Source organism: Cuculus canorus, chromosome 2 (assembly GCF_017976375.1).
Source record: "Cuculus canorus isolate bCucCan1 chromosome 2, bCucCan1.pri, whole genome shotgun sequence".
In the NCBI taxonomy this organism is placed as follows: domain Eukaryota; kingdom Metazoa; phylum Chordata; class Aves; order Cuculiformes; family Cuculidae; genus Cuculus; species Cuculus canorus.
In genome coordinates this window covers 159,039,236-159,057,473 of record NC_071402.1, presented here as the reverse complement: position 1 = coordinate 159,057,473, position 18,238 = coordinate 159,039,236, and the positions used below count along the sequence as shown (strand labels likewise).

General features: G+C 40.4%; 1 long non-coding RNA gene across 1 annotated transcript; it reads right to left on the bottom strand.

Annotated features, from left to right (window-relative positions):
* Positions 1-2,434: 2,434 nt before the first annotated feature.
* Positions 2,435-11,714, bottom strand: LOC128851362 (uncharacterized). The gene is made up of 4 exons (XR_008448722.1): positions 11,421-11,714; positions 8,761-8,880; positions 6,572-6,675; positions 2,435-4,995 (listed from the first exon to the last, which is right to left on the bottom strand). It is a non-coding gene; the product is annotated as an uncharacterized LOC128851362 (long non-coding RNA).
* Positions 11,715-18,238: the final 6,524 nt, after the last annotated feature.

Here is an 18,238-nt window from a genome sequence, read left to right as displayed (position 1 = left end):
CCAATTTGCTGGGCAGCCTCTGCCAGTGCCCAAGAACGCTTTCAGTGAAGAATTTTTTTTGTACTATCCAATCTAAACCTCCCAGGTGCAACTTGAGGCCATTTCCTCTGAACCCATCACTTGCTGCTTGGGAGAAGAGACCAGAACTCACCTCATTACAACCTCCTTTCAGGCAATTGTAGACAGGGATAAGGTCTCCCCTCAGCCTCCTTTTCTCTGGAGCCTTTTCTTTTCTTATAAGCTGCTCCTTATCAGACTTGTGCTCAACACTTTCCCACAGATTTGTTGCCCTTCTCTAGACATGCTCCAGTGCCTCAAGGTTCTTATAGTGAATGATCCACTATCAATATTTAGATGTTTATCAGCAATTTTCATTAAGTTTCTTCCTCTCTTTTCCAATCAATTCCATTTTCTAACAGAAGGGAAAAAAAAGCCATAAGAATCAAAACTCTTCTTGTTTCCTGGTTTCATTCCCTTTTGTTGCTATTCTTTTAATTTTGGAAACATTGTAGTCACAAGTGGGAGGGAATCAAAGCCCTCTGCTTTTGTTGATTTTCACACAACAGTGTAAAAGAAACTACAGTGGTCTGAAGTGGATGGAGGAGGAGAGGGATGTCAAGGGAATCGATGTTGCTGTATAACTCTTCCCTGGGCTGTGAGGTAGGGTGGGAAGTATTGAAATAACCTGAAAGGTGCTGAAAAACAGGGAATGAAAAATGTAGGAATGATTCAGGAGAGGCAAGAAGGGGAATTTTCAGGAAGAAAAAAAAAGCCTCTGATCTTATTCTGTGGACTTGAGCTCTAGCTGGAGGCACTGTATCTGAAAAGTTCTTCTATTTCCTATGGACTGCTCTATTTGCTTTGAAGTGAATTCCAAAAAATACTTTCTCAGTAGGCTAAATACCACTGGAAATACTCAGCGAGGCAACAAACAGTTCTGCAAAGAGAGGGGGAAAATAAAGGAGACAAAATACAAAGAGAAAACGTCCAAGCTATGTTTGGATTCACTTGGTTTATCTTCTTTCTGCTTCTGTGTTTTTCTTCTTTATGCTTATTAGCTGTGGTTCATTTATATTCCAGACTTTGTGTGATGTTACCATGCTTTGTAAGCTTTCTGTATTGTATTTTCCTGGAATAACTGAGTTCAAAGTGAAATGATCAAATTCCTTACGTGATTGACTATGGGCTGGATTTGATACACCATGACACAGTAAGCATTCTCTCCTCCTTCTACTTGGTAGCAAGGAGAAAGGAGGATTCTGCTGGTGCATTTTAAACCAGTTTCTGTCTTGTCCCAGTAATTATAAAGACCTTTGGTAGTCTTGACCACAATCAAATTGAAATCAAATAGCTCAGAGACTGAATTGATGCTGCATGTTAAGAACAGAGTAGATTGCTTCCAGTACTCTATGGTCTTCTTTCATGATGAGGGTGGTGAGGTGTTGGCACAGGTTGCCAGGAAGTTTATGGATGCCCCATCCCTGGAGATGCTGAAGATCAGGTTGGATGAGGCTATAAGCAACCTGATCCATTGGAAGGTGTCCCTGCCCGTGGCAGGGGGGTTGGAACCGTATGATCTTTAAAGTCCCTTCCAACTGAAACCATTCTGTGATTTTATGATTCCTTCTCTCTAGGTAATACCTGTTCCTTGAATATCCTAAGATCAGACGGTTTGGTGCTGTGAACCTTGAAAATGGCTAAGGCAGAGCAAATTAAACAAGGAAGAGATGCAGATATAAAGAGATCAAGGTCCTAGCAGAGCACCAGAAGCATCTGTTGGTGAGGGCAGATGGAACCACTTCTCCCCACAGCAAAATGGCAACTTACAGCGGGTTACAGAGCATTTAGAGTTATATTTTGCATTAAAAGACCTTGCCAAGACTGAGCTAGTCTGCTTAGGGCCAATCAGGTGTCTCTGTAGCCAGGGTATGGTTTATTCTCAAAAAATGTGGAGGCTTGATTATTTCTTTAAAACCTTTGTCCAAACATCTGGCACTAGAAAACTATGTATGAGCCCTGCCCACAGAGATTCAGCAAACCATATTTTCCATGAATGCATTTGATCACAAATATGAGAAACGTATGGGGATCTGATGCTTCTATTTTCCTGGAGGGGGGGGAAGAACAGAACACGTATATCAAATAATCAGGAAAATTACAAAATAAATACAAACCAGCCAGTTGGCAAGTACAGTCATTCGAGAGATATTTCCGACTAATACTGTCCAGGACCACTAGCTTAATGATGTGCATTAAAAAGAAATACACACACACAAAAAAATAGCACATGCACTCGTGTGACCTGCTATGGTTTTCTTGCTGAAGAGAATGGTTTCACATTTGCTTTGAATTATTCTATGCATGGTCTGAAAGGTCATTTCTTTTTTTTTTTTTCCTCTTTTCTTCTACTTTTTCATTGTTGTTCTATGTGTTTCATATTGTTTTATGTTTCTCTTTCAGAATGCTTAATCCTTCTCTATATCCTCCAGTCCTGTTACAGCATTACAGTAATGGGCTGCTGAATGCATCACTTTTTGTTAAGTTTATAGTTAGTCAACAAATGTTTCTCTCCCCACTGCTTATGATAAATCAGCATGCTGTACAGCAGGGAATAACGGATGAAACCCAGTGTTACATGCCTTGCAGCTGAAGGGGGCACACCCTGTCCACAGATTCTTCAACAAGTCTCACATCTTCTCATTTAAATTTCATCCAAGAAGCAGTTGATAAAATGCAGTAACCTTTTTTATATGCTTTGTATACATTAATAAAATCCAGTATCGTACAGTCTTGAACAGCTGCTCACAGACTTTCACATGAAGATGCCATCAGCTACAATGTGCTGAATTTCAGACCTGCATCTCTTTACATATGTGATTCCCTAAACTAAGGGAATGTTTCTACACTTTCTACCTGTCAAAAATTAGGAGATTTGGGTAGATCATGGAACTGACTTTGTTTGTGCCATTCAGGGCATAAATCCCAATTCTCGAGCTTTCCAATCACCTCCTCTGTTCACAAGACCATGTCCTAATTCATCAAAGTGCTTAAGAACATAAGAATGGGAAAAATTATCCTTAATAGTCCACTGTCCTTCTTCCAACAGTGGAATGCAATAAACCATTTCAGGGAAAATATGTAAAAAATAAGGAAAGCAGACAGCTCATCTCTTTCAGGTACTCACTGAGGGTACAATACCGCACGATATGTTTATATAGTCAATAGCAACATTTCCCTTGCTGTTCGAAGTCTTTCCTGCAAGTGTGCAATAGCTTAACTCTAAAACGAGGACTTATTGCAAAAATTTGGGGTAAAACTCCAACATTACCTTCAGACAGTTTGCCGTGGTTTTATACTTCATGCATACGAAAGAAAGTAGTTTCTTGTAACTGCAATGATGTCCTATTGTGACTTCTCTCAAAAAACATTTTCCAGTTCGGTTTGGAAGGGACCACCTAGTTCCAACCCCCCTGCCACAGGCAGGGGCAACTTCTACTGGATCAGGTTGCTTAAAGCCTCATCAAACTTGGCTTTGGACACTTCTAGAGAGGAGTCATCCATGACTTCTCTGAGCAGCCTGTGCCGGTGCCTCATCACCCCCACAGTAAAATATTTCTTCCAAATATTTAATCTAAATCTCCCCTCTTTCAGCTTAAAACCATTCCCCCTCATCCTGTTCCTGAACTCCATAATAAAGAGACCCTCTCCAACTTTCCTGTGAGCTTCCTTTAAGTACTGGAAGCTGCTCTAAGGTCTCCCTGGAGCCTTCTCTTCTCCAGGCTGAACAAGCCCAGATCTCTCAGTCTGTCCTCATACAGGAGGTGCTCCAGCCCTATGATCATCTTCATGGCCTTCTCCAGACTGCTCGAACAGATCCATGTCCTTCTTGTGCTGAGGACTCCAGAACTGAATGCAGGACTCCAGGTGTGGTCTCACCAGAGCAGAGTAGATGGGCAGAATCCCCTCCCTCAATCTGCTGGCCATACTTCTTTTAATTCAGCCCAGGATATGGTTGGCTTTCCTGTTGATCTTCTCATCCACCAACTATGAGTTTGACATTTCCAAAATCAGAAATGTTTCTAACTGAGTGTGAAGCTAGACCCTACAATTACATTTATTCCTTTCTCTTTCTTACAACACCAGGGATGGTGGTCAAGTTTGGTCCTCATGGCTCCCATAGATTTCAATACTCACAGGGGAATATTTGCTACATAGATGTGCAAACTATGTCAGTATACCTAACCCCTGCTGAGAAACCTTCTGCATCATCCTTTTGCTTTGCAATAGCATTTAAAAAAAAGTCAGCTTTTTATGAGGGAAGTGTTGCTTAAGTGTTTAGAAAATTTGATCCCAGCTTCATATAAACCTGAGATCAGCCCTGAAATAATTCCAGGGCAGAGGGAAGGAAGAAATAATAGGACATTACTGTTCAGAAGGATGGATGTGAAAGAACAGGACACTTAAATGGGGATTATTTTGCTCTGTGGTTAGTCACAGGGGACTGATCTGATTACGTAACCTAACTTAAATGTTGACCTTTATGTTGTCAATGTAAAACCCAAACATATTAAACATGGTCTTGAGTTCCTGTACAAGATACAATGAATTGAGGAAGAGAGGGAGAGAGACTGAATGTTCTCAAGCCAAAGGAAAGACCTGATTGATAGATGAGGCTCTGGGGATGGCAGTGTTAAGATTTCCCATCTTTCCTGAAGATCTCAGTGTTTCTATCTGAGAAGAAGAAAAAATAGGGAAAGAAAAAAAGTGGAGAATTCTCATAGATGTGTGGTTCTTCCATACAGGTTTCTCTTCTCCCCATTTTTTGTTTTGAAAGAGGGGAAAAAACCCTCCCTCAATTTTTTTATCAGGCATCTTGCCAGACTTCTGTCATCGCCAGGAAAACGGTTCCTTCAGCAGATACATCTGGGCAACTTCACGCCCATTCCTGATGTAAGCTGTCAAATCCTGTCCCAGACAGCAATGAGAATGGTATTTCTAGAAGAAAAAAAAAAAATTGAAAATTACTTTTATTTAATTGGAAAGTGAGTGCATTACGAGGAAAACAATTTCTTAGAGAAAATGTCTTCACTGGCCCATTTATTTGTAAGTATTGCTCTCTCTTTCATATTGTCCCACTCCTATCACAATTTTTCTTCCCTGTTTTGTTTTGGTTTTTGTCTACGCGTAGAATCACATAAAAATATGTATATATGAAAATTTACAGATTTCTTGACTTTGCTACATAACTAAAGTTTCTGTGTCTAGACTAAGGAGCAAGGAGACACACACATGTATGTATATATATGATATAACGTATATGTATACGAACATATATGTGTGTTGCATATATATTTCTACTATAACGTACAGCTTATCAATATGATGTGTCCTATACATGTGCAGACGGTGTTTGTTTAGCTATAAGATATGACTTACAATGACCATCAGTGGGCACAGCCTTGCATTGGTTTATTTACAGATAGCTCCAGCCTGCTTGAAGAAGGGTTGTCCCCTAATTACATGGCTTCTGTTCAGAACCAGGAGATCTAACAGGACAGAGATGGCCCCTGTCTGCCTATTCATTCTGCAGGAGGTGATCCATCTCATCCCACCAGTCCTCCTTCCCCCTGATGATGAGATACAGGAGTCACAACCCCTCTTGATATTTGCTCTGCCCTCTTAGTCCCTGGGTCCTTGCCTGGATGGTCAAGAGGAGACCTTACCACTTGGCCACTCATGCTGTGAGGTTCCCTTCATCTCTCTCTCCTCCTCCACAGTGTGTGTCCAGAGCTTGCTGTGAGCTATGTCTCATCAGCTAGTTTGGCAAGGCTTGCTTTGAGCAGCACTTCAGGCCATAATTGAAAATGCATGTTGCTTTATAATCCCTTTTATTGGCATTTATTTTCCCAGTGGAATAGCAGGATAGTGATAATATGCAGTGTATTGCTATTACACAGCAAAATAGATTTCTGCTTCCCATTATGTTTTTTCTGTCTTTTTTTTTTTAAAGCAAAGAAATTGCCAGCATGTTTAGAATGTAGAGTAAAACAATATATTTCATCTTTGTAATGACATTACTCAATGTGTATGCTTCGGCCAGCATTAAGTATCAGTTCTCCATGAAAAATCCCGCTGAAAAGGGTCATATCCCCATCAGCTGCAAATTAGCAAAGCTCTGCTGAAGTCAGTAAAGCCATAGCAGCTTATGCCAGTTAAGGATCTGGCCTTTGGACTTCCTTTTTGCTTACAGAGTGGTTAACAGGAAAAAATTAAGACGCCCCCACAAGCCTGAAGTGGCCTCTGCACCTATAAGACCTGTGCCTGTGATCCTCCTTGTTGCAAAATCAGGCAAAGCCCACAAACACACAACATATATCTGGTTGTAACAGATCCATAAAGTCTCTTGACCAAATCAGAGAGCAGAGCTATAAGATAGTGTTTTGGAAGGACACATGGATATCATCTGGTCTGGTCCCTGGCTCAGAATCAGGCCAACTAAGATCAGGATGCTCAGGGTTGTGCTAAGTTTTGAATGAGATTAGATATCCTCTCTGTGTAATCTGTTCCTTACGTGGCCAAAACTGAAGTGGTTTCAGTTGCCTTGATATGCATCCTCTGAGTAACCAGTCCTCCAGGATCCTGCAGCTTTCATTGCATCGACAAATAAGAGTTGCCCTGGATTGAAGTGGAAATAGGTTATGTCAAGGAGATAAAGCACAGAGTGGCAGCTGAGGAAGGCAGCTTCCAGGACAGATCTGCCAAACAGAATCTACACAGTGGTGTGGGGTTACAGCCTTCAGCAAAACTGCTATAAGCAGGTTTAGTTAAGGCAATGCATGAAGCAGGATTGACTATTGCCACATGCATCCTAAATGAGACCAAACAGACCTGACTGTGATAATATTAAACCAATGAAGACCTTATCCTTGTTAATTTACTAGGAAGATGGTAATAATTACTTTCAGATTTCACCTTGCTGATTGTAGTTTTGTGTGCTAGTTAATACGAAACAGAAGCTGACCAATTGCCTTCAGAAAGGACTCATCAACCTATACCAGGTAAAGGACCAAACCATTTTGGCTGCTTCGTTATGAAAAGAGAAATGAGAAATGACTTCTTTGATCCCAACATCTCTTCCTGATGCTATCAAAGACACCACAGTTTATAATGTATTTTTTCTTTCTTTTTTTTTTTTTTTAATCGGAAGATATTAAATAATCGTATGACAACCACTATATAACATCTCCAGGCTCTTCCCTTAAAAATGCACAGCATCTGAATAATTTTGTCTCATGGCATCATTCTCATGTGAGAAATGTTTTCATTTGACTTGGTATTTACATATTTAGGAAGGCCATCCAGACTTTCCCATGTCACAACCGATATCCGGTTGCAGAAATCTTCCTCAAATATTTCTCTTGAGGGGAGTGAAAGTGAGCTGGAGGAGATACTTAGGAACAAAATGGTACAGCTGTCTTGGAAGAAGTTAGCAAAATGGATGATTTGCAAATAATGTGGATGTTATATATCCATTCTAATTGCATGCATATCATAAATCACATGTAGGTATGGCATAAATACTGTGCAAAAATATACGTGTATGTTGTGCATGGAAAGCACAGAACATATCAAAAAGTTTTGGAAGTGTTCTGTTGAGAAGATCTAGCAATTATCTCTTGAAGATGCACTTGAAATTCAGTATGAATGACTTTTTGATGAGACACTTAGTAGAAGGCCTAGAAGATATACACATCCTCAATCCACAATCAGCTGAAGGTAGTGTACATGAAATTGCACAGCTTGTCTCATTTCTTGGGGTAGCATCTTCTGTTCCCCCTTTTTCATCCACATCTCCTGGGCACAGCCAGCAGTACCAGATAAAGCAGAGTTTTTAGCTGCGTTTAACTTTTTCTATATCATGATAGGAATGGTTAGACTTGATGATCTAAGAGGTCTTTTTCAACCTGGTGATTCTATACAGCAATGAAACCCACCCTCTGCCTAGGAAGTGTGTGTTTTTAATCTGAATAGTCAAAAGCAGATGTTTTGCCATGGCACGAATCTTCAGTTTTCCTATTTATATGCAATGAGAATTGTTCTCCCTGGGTTATGCATAATCCTGCCCATAGAAACCTGGATGATGGATCTGGCCCTCATAAGTAATGTGGAGCAGGTCTCTGTCCCTGCCACTTCATTTATCTCTCTAGTCTACTTGAATTATTGGTAGCAATTGGGTAAAAGTGATTGATTCTTGACAGTGATTGAAGCTGTAAGTGCTTTAGTGCAGTTCTTGGGGTATATGAGAATTCCCCAATGCCAGCAGGAGTGGGAAAAGTTTTCCAGGATCATAGAATCATAGACTAGTTTGTGTTGGAAGGGACCTTAGTGACCACCCAGTTCCATGCCCCTGATATGGGCAGGAATGCCTCCCACTAGACCAGGCTGCTCAAAGCCCCTTCCAACCTGGCCCTGAACGCTTCCAGGGGTGGGGCAGCCACTGCTTCTCTGGGCAACCTGTTCCTGTGTATTGTTGTGAAGAATTTCTTCCTAATGTCTAATCTAAATCTCCTCCCTTTCAAAGTGAAGCCATTCCCTCTCGTTCTATCACTACATGACCTTGGAAAAAGTCCCTCCCCAGCTTCCTTGTGGGCCCCCTTCAGATACTGGATCCTTCTGAATCAGATGGAAAAGGCTCCAAAAAGTTTTCCCATCGGCAGTCTGTACTCTAGCGTTGTCAAAACAAAGAAGTATCAACCTTACCCAAATCATCAGGTTTGGAGAACGGACTGTACATTTCTTGAATACAAGCAAGAAAGAAACAGGCATAGTAGATGCTTTTTCTCTCCTCTTCACTCACCAGAAAAGCTTTGTAGATGAAGCCTAAGGTAAGAAATGAGACACTAGCATTCATGAGTTGCAGGTTTTTACTCTTCCCTCAAGCTCAGAGCAAGAAAATAAACTTTGCAAAGACCATCTCTGTATACAATGATTACCCAGTGTGCCTTATCTCAGGCTAAGCCCAAACAATTAAATGAACCCTAAATAATTCAGAAGATTCCTGACAAAATCCACACCGAGTCTTCCTCCTCACATCATTTTAAGAACTGCTGGCTGCTTTTACATTAAAGTGAGATAAGTCATTGGGGAAGGTTACAAAGCCCACTGAAGCCTGTGGGAGTCTCATGGGTCTTTGGATTGGACCATAATCCTTTCTTGGACAGAGCTTTGTCATGAAGTACTAGAATGGGAATTAACAGGCATTTCTGAATTGTTTCAGAATATCACCAATAAAAAAGACATACCCCAGAAACCTTTCAGATAAGCTATACCACTGCATCCTAGGCTGACAGAGCTCCTAAAAGCCCTTCTTGAATATTTCTTAGCAGTCATGACTGGGACTATAACCCTTGTAAGTTATTTTCCCCATTATCCTTACAGTGCACTTGGGGTCCATAAAGTCATGTGGTAATAAATGATGTATGTGGTACCATGGAAAAATAAATTAACAAAAATACCCTTGAAAAAAACTAGGATATAAAAAACAGAAAGAAGAAAAAAATTTTCCACTGAAAAACAAAATGTTTGAAAAGAGGCAAATAAGTTTAAAAAAATGTTATATGAAGAATTCCTTAAGCTTGAACATTTGGTGTATCTGTACTATGGATGGACAAATGGAGAGACAGATGGACAAGTCATCTTCTACTGCTCAGGAAAGTGAACTAGGACTTCTGATTGGAGAGAGTAGTTAATCTTTCATCATGCAATTTGTTGTCAGTGTGTAGGTGTCAATAAGCTGTTCCTAGGAATAAAAAATACAGTTTAACAGAAAACAGCTCTATACTCAGGTCTGAGTACAAACAACATAAATTGCAGCTGGGAAGCAGAAAAAAGAAAAATGTTATTAAAAATTCATCAAAATAGTAAAAAAAAAAATAATAATGATTTGATTCTTTCTTCTAAGGTACAAGAGTAGTGTGAGAAACTTAATTCTTCCTTTCTCAGAGTCAGAGATTTCAAAGAACTACTTTGCGCAAAATAGCTTTGAGCCATTAATAATTGTGTCCAGTAGTTTCCAGCTTTGAGGGAGCAGGTTAAGAAGTTTTGCTTCACAAATTTTCTACATATTACCTTTTTTCCAACTATATACTTTCTTTGTGTTACTTGATGTTGAAAGCAGGTGAGGAAACTTCCAAAGAAAATGAATGAAGATAGTTCTCTGTTTGGGAAGTTGTGTATAAATGGCTTTTAATGGAAAAGAAGTTGAAAAGACAGTAAATGAGGTAAGGAAAAAATAATTTCTGAAGCTAGCAGAGAAAATCTATAATAGGACGATTTTAACTTGAACTGACAAGTAGCTGTGTCTAGACCTGAGATTTTTGGTACAAAATGAGGTCTTCTGAAGTCTTTTGACTGAGAGTGAAGTATGTATTTGGTGCACTAATCCAGATTTAGTGTCTGTATACCGTGTTCCCAAAATTTGCAAATAGGAAAGTCCAACAGTTAGTCAGAGGTCAAAGTTAGTAGGAGAAAGTTCATGGAAGATTTATTATTCTGTTTTCATACAGATCTTTAAGGGCAGAATTATTTCATACTTTTATGAAGCTACGCTCTTTCTTTCTAAATAAGGTCCATTTTGGGAGGAGAAGTGGGGCGTATGCATACGTGTCATCACAAAACACTTCAATACACCCTTAGTAAAAAGTTGAAGTAACAGTTTTACGCCAGGCTTTGGGTAGGAAAGTCTCAATTTAATTATCTCCCTCAGTCTAAGCTAATGATTTATTTACATTATTCCATGGTAAATGGAAAAAGATAAGCACCTTGAAAACATGGGTTCATCTGCAGCTTATTAACTATCTAGCTCAGGACAGGATATCTTCTCTAAAGGTCTCTAACCCCTTCACTGACTCTAACTTATGCTAGTCCCCAAGTCTACCCCCCATCAGTAAGAGCTGACTGACTGATTCTAATCCTCTATTCATGGAATTATAGAATTTGTTGAGTTGGAAGAGACCTTTAAGACCACCCAAATCCAATAACTCTGCCATCTTCCACTTGATGACATTACTCAAAGCCTCATCCAAACTAGAACACCTCCAGGGATGGGGTACCCATGATTTCCCTAGGCAACTTGTTTTGGTGCCACCTCAACCTCACAGGAAAACATTTCTTCTCATCTCAATCTCATAGAATTTCCTCTAAATCTCATTGAATCATAGAATAGTTTGGTTTAGAAGGGACCTTAAATATCATCTCCCCTCTTTCAGTTTCAAACTGTGACCCCCACACTATCACTGCGCTTCTTGATAAAACATCCCACCCCAGCTTTCCTGTAGGTTGTTTTGAAGCATTAGAAGTCTAAGGTCTCCCCAAAGCCTTCTTTTCTCTAGGGTGAGCAATCCCAACTCTCTCAGTCTGACCTTGTATGTCAGGTGTCCCAGCCTTCTGTGTAATCTTCACGGCTCTCCTCTGGACTTGCTCTAATAGATCCATGTCTTTCCTGTGCTGAGTACTCCAGAACAGAATGCAGTATTCCAGATGGGGTTTCACAAGAACAGAGTACCGGAAGAGAATCACCTCCCTTGAGGTGACTCAGCTTGTCTTTCTTTAGGTGCTTATCACCTGTAGATAAACTCTTCTTCATTCTGATCTAGCCACCTTAGTGAACACTTCAATTCCCTTTCAGTGTTCGAAAAAATGAGGGTTTGGCTCCATTAATGCTGCAAAACTGAATGTGGTAGATACCGGCATAAAAAAAAAGGAGGAGATGAGAAGGAGCCTTCATATTAAAAAAAAAAAAAAAAAAAAAGAAAAGCTTAATGATTGATTGCTGTTTCTTCATTTACAGGTCAAAGCAAACCCAATGTTCCTTCAGTGTCCAACAATCACAGACATTTCAATTTCAGCACAAGGGAGATGTTACCAGACACTATAAATCAGCGACCTGGGCTGCAGTATAACGTCACGCATCCAACCGTGCAGAATGCATGTCAGCGCAGTGGGAAACAGAGCGAGGCAGCCCAGCCAGTGGAGTCCATGTGTCTTGTAAATACTATTACCACATAGCATGGAGCCTCAGCAGGCGTAAAGCTTCAAGTCAGACTTGCAGTTTGTTTTCATTATTTGCAAGCCCATTGCCTTTACACAAGAATATGTTTTTCAGATGACTGTCAGGCACATCACCATGAAATGTTTTGGAGGCCAGGTCATGAGACTGAGCAGGCTGAATGTCTTGAGTTGTCATTTGGACTCATCAAAATCACTGTGACGTGGATAGTTTTGTGTGATTTTTTTCTCTTCCAGAGCTTAAGTTTGGAGAATATGCAAATTTATTACATACTTGCTTGTCTTACTCTTGAAATTCATTTATGGTACAGGGCATAAAGACATCTGAATTGAAGTTTGAAGCCACTAAGTGAAACAGAAACACACAGATAATCCCAGTGCTTGCAGGTTACAGAAACAGGGCAAACCCCAGGTGAGAGCTGCTAATTTTTCTCATTATTTCAAAACCTTAGCACCAAGGGACTAATTCAAAGCCTGCCAAATAGAAAGCAATGGAAAGCTTTGTATCAAGGTCAGCAGGTTTTAGATCAAGCCTCAGAAACAGCTGACAGCTGCCATGAACCCCACATGAACTTCATGCTCTAGTTGAAACATCGACAATTGCTATGGCTGGCTGTCTATTGCATAGTTTCTTTGCTCAGCTTTGGTTCTCTTACATTGAATTCTTGCTGCCAGCAGGTCAGACAGAGAAGTGCATGGTTTTCCAATTGCTGTAGGCTGCTGCCCAGTCAATGGTTTAAACCTTGGAGAGCCCTGCCCTGCAAAATTTGTAGCCGCTGAATCACACCCATGACCTCAGCTCCTGCACCAAAGACATAATGACTGTGGAATTCCTCTGCCTGGGGATGGAAATAGTGGAGTCTCCATAGGTTTTGTACCTTGCAACTGGAAACACTAGGTCTGTCATTCCACCTCATGGCTAGTCCCAGCAAAGGAAATAGTGAGGTGTCTTATCTTCTCACTAATACCAGTCAGACTATTCTGCTTATAGAGGAAACTTTCCATTTTGTGATCTCAAAGAGATATGAAAATATTTATTAATAAAGCAAATTAAAATGTTATACTTTTATATATGCTTATAGTTGTTTCTGTATGTGATAATAATAACTGTTGCTACACAATAAATGTTTAGAGATCCAACTGCTTGGTCAACACTACAAAGAGTAACTGTTAGAAAGCAAGAGTTGTCTGACCAATGGACAGTGAATGTTTAAGGGAGACATGGATACTAAATCTTGCAAGTTGTTTAGCATTTTGACTTCCCTCTTTCTTCTAATATAAGGTGTTTGTCATGAAAACTTGCATTCCTCATAGACTAGTGACAATATATGTTCATTTATACTCCTGATAATTTTTTTGGAAGAAACTGCTTGCAAATTTTGTAGCATTTATTTTAACAATGCAAGAATTAAAGTAGACCATGAATACAGTATGAATGATTGCAGTATGAGGACATTGCCAAAGTCCAATGCAGTAAAAGGAAGCAATCACTTTGACTTCAGTGATCTGGAGAAGCCATGAAAGCGTCACTACACTCTTTTGAGGTTGCCCTGAATTGTAGAAAAACATGGTTACCTTGTCTGACCTGGCCCACAACTATCCACATTGTCTTGTTATTGCAAAGAAAACTTCTAAGAAAGGAATTGCAGATGGTTTGTTTTCCCTCCTCTATGTACTTCGTTTACAAGCACCAGAAAGAGGGAAATAATGAGTCAAGAAACAAATTTAATAGCGATTAATGCTGTAAGAATTTTAACACTAAAGCCTTGAGGGTAACCTTAAAACCCACTTTAACTATCATTGCCATTCAGCCCTTAAAGCCAGGGAAGGACTTTGTTCAGAAGTAATTGTTAAGTTCCCTTCTTTAACAGACTGGACATTTGCATCATTGATGCTTGCATAATTTAGCCATGCTAGAAAGTGAAATGGCAGCAAAATAGTAGATATCACTGGAGGATATATTATTTGTGAGACAGCTATGATAACTAAAAACTAAACTTAAATGCAGAAAGAGGACGCTTTTTGTAAACAACACTCTAAACCCACAGTTAGACATATGGACTGCTTTGAGTGGAAGGTGAACCAGATGCCCTTTGGAGGTTTCTTCCTACCCGTATCATGCTATGAGTAGCCACAAGATTTCTGTGTGCTTGCAACTCATTTGTTGAAACATTCATACTCAAGTTACCGGCTGGTAAGATGGTGGAGATGCTTATTTCCTTAATGAAAGGCAAATGTCCAACAGTTCTCAGGAGATAATATTAAGATAGGAATACTTTTCCTCCAATTGAACTGTTCCAGAGAATCTTCCTTTTTGTTTCTTCTTGGCACCATCCACCCAGACTGAAGAATGTTTTAAAAATAGATCCATTTTAGGCTTTAAGAACTGTTGACCTGAATAATTTCAGCATGAAGGTTGCCCTCATGCTCAGACATGCTCTGTTAAGCATATTGTGGTTTTGTGTCATCTTTGTTGCCTCTGAAATATCTGCATTGTCTACATGGAGCACTAAGATTTGACAAAATACTACAACAGTAGACCTATGCTTTACCAGAAAGGCAGCTAGAAGTGAGGTGATGCCCAGTGTGACCTCATGCAGAACCAGAAGTCGTGATCCAAGCTGAACCCCACATCTCTGTATGATTTATCTAACTAACTGTACCTCCTTCAGTCACAGTCCTTGAAGATCTGAAGCTGTTTTAGTACTAGACATTTAATCTTGAAATACTTTAGTGTACCCCATACTTCAGCTCCACTTCAGAAAGATGCAGGTCCCCTAGAGGTGCTGTGTCATGTTTGCAAGCCCTGGACAGATGTCTTTGATACCCCATAGTCTCCACCTCACTATATGTGTTTGGAGAATGACATCTTGCCCATAGTTAGTTTAGCTCTGTGTATAAGCTGGTAGACAAATATTTTAGGGTTGTCTGTAACACTCTTCTGGATCCACCTGGCTGCTCTGAAAAGGTCTCCAATGACTATACTGGGAACTTGCACACCAAGTTAATGTGAACACTCCAGCACTGAAAACAGCTGGTGTTATGGCTCTGAACCACTGTTTAAATTCCACCCTCGACACTCTCAATCCATTTCACCCCCTCCTCTAACAGCTCTACTTTGCACTTGACGTCTATATCTTGCCAGCAAATACTAAAGCACATCAGCCAAATTGCCCTCTGAATGTGCCTGTCTCTTTTTATTGACTATAAAAAGGCCCTGAAAACTAAGCTAGGCTTAAAATTTTACTTTTAATGGGCTAAGATTAGTTGAAATCAAATCCCGCCTTAAATACATAGGGATGTTATCAGCATCAGTTCGTATTTTGTCATTAATAATCTGTAGCTAAACTCTAGGGAAAACTTAAACAGAAGAAGCTAGAGATTTATGGATATCTGGGGGAAGGGTTATAAAATGCACATGTGTGTGCACAGACTGTGGGTGTGCATACTTTCATATATATATATGTGCACATATTTGTCTATACCTGTATATTTATATAGGCAAAGAAGAATGAATACTTTCCACATAGTGCATTCAATGAAATGAGCAGATTTTAGAGCCAGAGGGATTTGTTATGACCGTCTAGTCTGGTGTTAAATACGAGATCAGATGTAGATACATGGAAACATAAGCAAAAATATTGTTTGTTTCACTATTTCTGTCTTCTGTGGAGTGATGCTGGCTCCCTAGCTTGATTTGGAGTGATGAATCCTGTGCAGTTGCAGACAGCAAAGAGGGGAGGGGTGTGATAAATGAGGAACTGAGAGGTGGGGAGCTTTGGCTCCTCACACTTAAAGTGAGTCACCCAGCATGGAAGAGCCATCACGCTCCCTGCATAGAGGCAGGAAGCCTTGCATAAAAACACGAGCAGCTGTAGAGACTGGCTGGGATCAGCCCAGGACTATAGGCTGATCCTGTTTTCTTTGGTGCTTCCTGTGCGCACGCATGCTCTGTCATCGCTGGATAGCTAAAATACATACCAAATGTGTTGCATGTACTCCTGCAGTGAACATTTTGCACCCTGATATTTCTCCTTATTCAGGGATATTTTTTCTGTGTCCTACCTGCAAGTAGTCACATAACTTAAATAAGATTTGTTGAAGGTCAGTCTAGATGTGAAAGCATTTGGGAAGGACAAATGATGTCTGCCACAGTGACCTTGGGTGAGTTGGTCGGGTTTAAGAATTCAGCAGATCAAAGAGAAGTTAGGAAGGATTATTAAAAGTAGATACTTTGCTGTCATTCATGCATGGCTGCTGAGACACTTTTGAAGACCTGACCCTTAATTTCTCTGTTCCTCTCGTCTGTAAAACAGGATAAAGCTAATGTTGCCTTTCACTATTTAAATATAAGGTGATCAAAGCAGTGGTTGTCTCTTAATGTCTGTGTGAGTTTGTCTGCATGGAGTTGCGTGTGCACATTGTGAGTGTTTGTGATGTGCTCTATGTGTATATATTTATAAGCAAATATTTGTGTGGGCCTCTTAGGGAGCAATGCTTGCTACAAACAAGCATGACTTAGCTGACTTTTTCAACTTTTCTGTCTTACGTATGAAGCACTTTCCAGCACCCTGGAAGATCAATATATACATATTTTAGGTGTTTTTCCACATGGGAAAAGAGATGCATTGAACATATATATTCATAACCACTTAGAGGCACAGCTTCTTCTCCTCAGGACTGTTGGGATGGAGAGTGACAAGCTGAGGACACACCAGGTCACCACTATCTTCCTTGGTGAAGCCAGTGTGGCTCCACACTGAGTCCATGGGAACCACGGGCGGAAGCAGATGGGCAGCTTGATCCTCATGTCAAGAAGAGCGAGTGAAAATATGATGCTTACCACCTGCCCGGGGTCCAATAGGAGCAGGCACAGAGCTGACGGTTGCTGCACATCCCTTCATGCTGACAGCATCCTCAAGACTTGGCTTTCACCCTCCTGCCTATAAGGTTTGGCGTTATTTATCACCTGCCAAAAGATGGAGTGGAAGGCCTTGCCGCCTCTGGAAAAACACTCAGCGGGTAAAGGTGCTTGGGACAGGGTGTTCCTGCCATCAGTAATCCTGGGCAGATTGTGAATCCTCTCTGACTGCAATGTAGGTGTTACGTTGCTGAAGGAAGGGTAGAAAGATTAGGTAATTTCCATTTAAAATCTCAGAACCCGAGATGTAGATTACACTCGAGTAGGTAGAGAGTTTGCCAGTCAGCTTCCTTTTTCTTTTCTCCCATGCAAAACACTAGTAGCGTTTCATTTCCAGAAAGCAATAAGGAAAAAGGAAAGTGAAATTTCTATTTAAAAATACAAATACATGCATTATCACTATTTTGTAGCAGAAAAAAAAGTACAATTAAAAAAAATCTTATTGGGAAATGTCATAGTACATGACAAGAAGTACCATAAATTATAGACAGCAGGGAGGAAGGGTGCCAGCAAGCAAGTTGTGACAAGTGGAGAAGTGATTGCACAGTGAAGAAGTTGTTTCAGAGCTTTGAGGAACTGCAAGTCGGAGGCGGTGGGTTGGTGCTCAAGTGCCTCTCCTTGGATAAGATCTGCTGTCACATTTCATCAAATACCCTGTACTAAGCCCAGAGCATTTCAGCTGTCAGGGCTGCTCCTTAATTGTCCACACGTAAACAACATTCCACAGAATCAGCCTCTGGAGATGTCTTTTTTTTCCCCTCCTGACGGGAACTGCTGGGAGAGTTGCAGGTGACTATAATCCTCATTCAAACACTTCAGTTCAGTGCCCGAGTCAGATGAGATGAATCTGGGCTGGGAAAAATAAATGACAAACAGCCAAGGAACAGGAAACCAAGAGAACTGACATAGGAACAACGCTCGTTTGCAGGAGAGATTTGTCTCACCAAGAAATATCCAGGAGTCCTTCACAAGGGCACCATGGTCAGGGTCTTAGAGGAAAGAAGCACCATTTACCCCCTCTTGCTTCTCTCCTTCTCATGTACAAATCCAACACATGGAAAGTATCTCCTAGTACCAAATTAGGCTATGAGTGAACATGATAAACTACTCTGGTGATATACATACAAGCTGTACAGTTAACATTTTATTTGATGTAGGACTTTCATTGTACTCATTTTCTTTCCTTGGGTAACAAAGGTAAACAGGAATAACATAAATACTATTTACACTTCTGGTTTATTCTAGATCAAA